The following is a 5,141-nucleotide window of genomic DNA, read 5'->3' as shown; positions in this document are numbered from 1 at the left end:
ACGCCCCCGGCGGGTGACGTCACGGCCCGGCGCAAAGCAGCGCGGCGCGGCGCGGGGGTGGCGGGGGAGCGCGTACTGCGGGGGACAGTTGGGATGTGGCGGCGCACGCCGAGTTCCCCCCTCCCCCCGCGGGTTGGTCGCGCCCGGCCGCGCGCAGCCCCGGCTGGAGGCGAGTGCGCGGCGCCACCGGAGCGCTGGCGACCGCGAGAGAGCGCCCTCGTGGGGCGGGGCCGGGCAGTGCTCCCGCTGCGCTGGGACCGGCGCCAGGGCCGGGAGCTGCGCGGCGCCGCGGCGTCCTCCCGGCTGGACGGACCGCTGAGACCCAGCCGTGCCCCATGCCCACCTTGTCACACAGCCCAGAGCACTGGCTGCCACGTCCAGGCCTTCCCGGGACACCTCCAGGGATGGGCGCTCCAACCCTCCCTGGGCAGTTCAATCCCTGACCGCACTTTCCATGGGGAAATTCCTGCTGATTCCACCCTGAGCCTGCCCTGCCCAGCCTGAGGCCGTTCCCTCGCCTCCTGTCCCTGTTCCCTGGAGCACAGCCCGACCCCCCCGGCTGTCCCCTCCTGGCCGGAGCTCTGCAGAGCCACAAGGTCCCCCCTGAGCCTCCTCTTCTCCAGGCCGAGCCCCTTCCCAGCTCCCTCAGCCGCTCCTGGGGCTCCAGCCCCTTCCCAGCTCCGTTCCCCTCCCGGGACACGCTCCAGCCCCTCCAGGTCCTTCCCGAGCCGAGCGCAGGGGACAGTCCCTGCCGGCTCCTGACGCCGGCCAGCAGTGCAGCGGGCAATGGCTAGTGTGACATTTACTGCGGCCTAGCAAAGAAGAAAGGGAAATCAATAAAAGGTAAAATAGTTAAAGGATAAGGAGCAAGAGTGAGTAAGGTGAACTGATTCACTAACAAACCAGAAAGGTTTCTGAAAAGTCAAGTATGAAAATTGCTGCAGTCCACAGCCAGGTTAGCCAAGATCCACACAGTAAACCACACAATGGCCTTGTCAGCGTCACACTGATCATATTTTTGGGATGTTGAACTAGTGCTGAACAGTATTCCAGTACGTTGGTCACAAATACACTCATATTTTTATTAGGTGTCAAGCATGTACATATTCCTTTTTCTCCTTCAAGAAAAACATTTGCCACGGTTAGTTAAAAGGAATTCCCACAAGCCTTCCGTTTGTGCCAGCGCTGTGGGACCCTCCTGGTGTCCGTGTGCCTGGTTCTTAAGACCTGGACAGGACAGGTGGAGCAGGCAGGGCAAGGGCAGCAGGCTCCCTCTCGGTGCTGCTGTGTCGCCTAATAGAGGTCTGGCTCGTTCTCCCCCGCTCTCTCTGTCACCCTCACCATTACACACATCACTAGGAGGATCCCCATAAGGTTTCAGTGGCAGTAAGACCCGTAGTGGTTTTCCTTGTGGTTCTCCTGTTCTCACTGCGGGTGATTTTACATATTTTACATATTTTGCCATTTAAAGATCACGCACCAGTCATGTGACAGAAGTATCTCTCACACAGCCTCCGGACTGAGGGCAGAAATGCTCCCACAAGTAATAGAAGACTAAAAAAGAAGCTTTTCTGGAGTGTGATAGTTGTAGGTATCCAGTGAAAGTGGCACTACAATGTTCCGTTTGTTTCTAGAATTTTAAATGGTCAAAAGGTGGTGCCTCCCACTGATGGTGGCTGAAATCTGTGTGTCACTGGCACGCACTAAACCCCTGAGTGCTCGTGGAGTGCACACAGTCACACACGTGCTCACACCCAGAAACGAATGCACAGCTGGATAAAGATGTATATTAATATATATATTATAATATTATACATTAATATTAATGTATATTAATAGGTGTATGAGTACATTTAAGCTTTTGAAAAACCCTGATATAAACTTTAAAATTACAATGTTTTTTCAAAAGAAAGATGTAGGAATATTAAAAGGAGTCAGTTTATTAGTATATAGAGTGCATGGGTTCAGATATCTCAGCCTTTAATAACATTAGGTGATTACTCTTGGAGATGAAAATCTAGCCTGGGGATGGCATTGATCTAACAAATAGGGCATCTACTCAAGTGTCAGGAGTCCAGCTGAGACTGAGGGGAAGTCAGTAGGAAACGTTCAGGGGATTGTTTTGTTAGCTTCAGTCTCACCCCTCAGTTGGTATTGATCTGCAGTACGGCTTTGTACAAGTTATTTTTCATCCTCTGATCTTCATTTTTTTCTCTCCCATCTATCATCTGCCTTATCTGCAGATACAGAGAACTGTCAAGGGCTCTACTTACCATTCTTTTGTGTGTTGAATACTGAGACCTAAATTTTGGTCAAGCCATGTGGTACTGACTTAGCAATAGAAACATACTGGCACAGTAGTGAACAAGTGACAAGCAGTTTATTTATCCCTAGGGTCTTTTCAAATTTGAAGAGAAATTTAGGAATTACTAAGAACTGGGTATTCTAAGAGTGCACTCTGTTTCTGATGACTCTTACATCAAATCCTGCATTAACATTATAAATTTTAAAATAAACAGCAGTACAGAAATTCCTTACTGTAAACTGTACATTTTCCTTTTTATGAAACTCATGGTAAGTAAGACATTTACTCAAATTATTCTTGTTTTTAAGGCTCCTCTAAATTACCCCAAATCATCTGAAACCCAACTGAGATGCAATTGTAATTTGAATTTCAAGTTCTTTTGAATTTCAAGCTGTAAGACACAAGACCTGGAAGACAAATACCAGGTTACAGACTGCTGGAGGAGGGAAGAAGGGCATAGAAAATGGCAAATTTGTTATTTGAATGTCTAAGTGGGATTTTTTGCGTTTATAAAGGCCACTAACTATCCAGAGAACCGTGAATAGTACTGCAGTACTTAGCTTCAGGCTCTTCTTAAAGTTTCATGCGACAAAAAGCACGGAATTTTCCTCTCCCCTGACTCTAAAAAATTGCTTTTTGTCTTTGTAGTGTTCATAGACTTCTACATGGGAAATAATAGGCACTAAATCCAACAGCTAATGAAAAAAAAGTCATAGGAATGACAAGTGAGAAAAATGGACACTGTTTCACACATTGAAACACATTGGAAGTGCAAGTAGAAATTAATAAATGTTATGAAATACCATCAGCTGTTGTTAGCCTGATCCTGACCCCTTTCAAGTCAATGGCAAAACCCATCAAATGTCAGTGGCAGCTGCGTCTTTCTTTATTAAGAGATGTTAAAATCTGGGATGTACCTTTGTACAGACCAACAGACACGCCTTCAGCATATTAGGCTCTTCTTCATGATGGGCCCCTTTACTTTTTCTGTAGATCTTGTGCTGCACACAGCTGTGGTGTTTGAGTAGGAGCAGCTCCTTTAGTCAGAATGATGTGTCAAACACCACTGTTCTGTAAATATTCTGTAAATGACTGAGGGAAATTATAGCATTCTGTGGAGCTGGAGACTGCCATTCCACTGGGGGGTCTGAGGTGGTCTGTTGGTGGAGAGGTTACTGCCATTACCTCCTGGGCTCTATAAGCCCCTGTATGGTTTTCATCTGTGGGATTTGCCTGTTCTTATTTACCACAGTTGTTCTCAGCCTTGCTGTCTGATGTATTTTGAACCATTTGTGGTTTAGAAGCAGAGGGAAGAGAAGTATGGACAAAATCTGAGCTACAAATCTAGTTTGGGATTGTAGTTTGGGATTGTTCTTAATGCTAAAAAAGAACTGTGGATTTGGAAGTCATCATGAGTCAACTACCATGTTTTGGCACTAGTGATGAATTACTGCTGCAAGAACAAGGCTTTTAGGGAAGGCACAGAGCAGACCTGGGTTTGGGCCATAGTTTTAAAGCCAGAAAATCAATCCTGGCTTTAGGATAAATAAGTCAGGTTGGTCTCTCTTCTCTTTCTCAGTTTGAACGTGAAACGGTTTGTAAACTGTTGCTATTTAGCTAATACACTGGAATGCAGTGAAATTTAAAGACATGCAATGTTTCTTCAATTTGATGTATAAATAGATTACAGCATTTTCAGCATTCCAGTCTTATGATCAAGTGGAATCCAGATCAGGTTTCATTTAACCTAGTAAAGAGAGAAGTGTGAACGGTTTCAGATAGCTCATGTGGCGTTCAGCAGCATATTCTCTCATATATTTTAAACTCATATTGAGTAAAGTGTGATATCAATATTGGAGAAAATCCACATCTCTTTGATAGACTTGGTATGTCTGAAATCTTTCTGTTTTGCTTGGTTTTATTTTAATGGATTTTCAATAATTCATTGCTGGATTTCCTAGAATCTAGGTTGCTCATTTTCTTGAAAACATCTGCTTTGAACAGTAAGTAATCACTTTGCTTTGTGTATAAACCATTCTTCAGACTTTCCACCAGCTTTATCAATTACATCTCAGTGTTAAAAGCATGAACAATGGCAGGGCACTTGTTTTTAATATGTTGTCTAAGCAAAAAAGGGAACATAGACAAACTTCAGAGAGCTTGTCAGATACTTTAAATAAGTTCTAGGTGGAACAATTTGATCTGTAATTATAAATTCATTTTCAGGGCTGAGTTCCTAAAGGACTCATGTAATACTTGGGATAGAAGACTAAGAGGAATTGTGGAGAGGAAAGATGGTCTGTTTTTAGATGAGAGAGCTGTTACAGACTAGACATTAAAGCCATTGCAACTCCGTAATAATAATGTTTAGGTGGCATATTTAAATAGACTTCTCAGGGAGTCCTGATTGTTTGGAGTGGTGGTGTTTGTGCTAAGGAGCCATCTGCTTGCTTCAGGTATGTGGGATGCTCAGGTTCAAAGGGGAATGTGTACCTGCACCCCTCACATTTCACTTCCAGAAGTGCAATGCCCTTTCTTCCCCTTTTACTGCCAAGCAGGAATTCAAAAGCAGAGATCAGAACTGGATAAATAAAGGTGTGGGGAATCACATACATATTTAAGTTCTGAGCAATTTTTGACAGCTCTATTGCAAGCACATCATACAGGACATGAGACAGCAGTCAGCCAAAACTGGTTCCCTGGCCTTTTTTTCATGAACATGCTTCAGAAAACTTACAGTCTGGATTAGCTCTAACTTTCCTACAAAAGCACAAATGTGAGGTTTGTAGTGGATAGTGGATTGATGGATTCCCTGTCTCCACATGGAATCTGTATG

Source organism: Anomalospiza imberbis, chromosome 10 (genome assembly GCF_031753505.1).
Source record: "Anomalospiza imberbis isolate Cuckoo-Finch-1a 21T00152 chromosome 10, ASM3175350v1, whole genome shotgun sequence".
Classification (NCBI taxonomy): domain Eukaryota; kingdom Metazoa; phylum Chordata; class Aves; order Passeriformes; family Viduidae; genus Anomalospiza; species Anomalospiza imberbis.
This window is presented reverse-complemented; position numbering follows the sequence as displayed.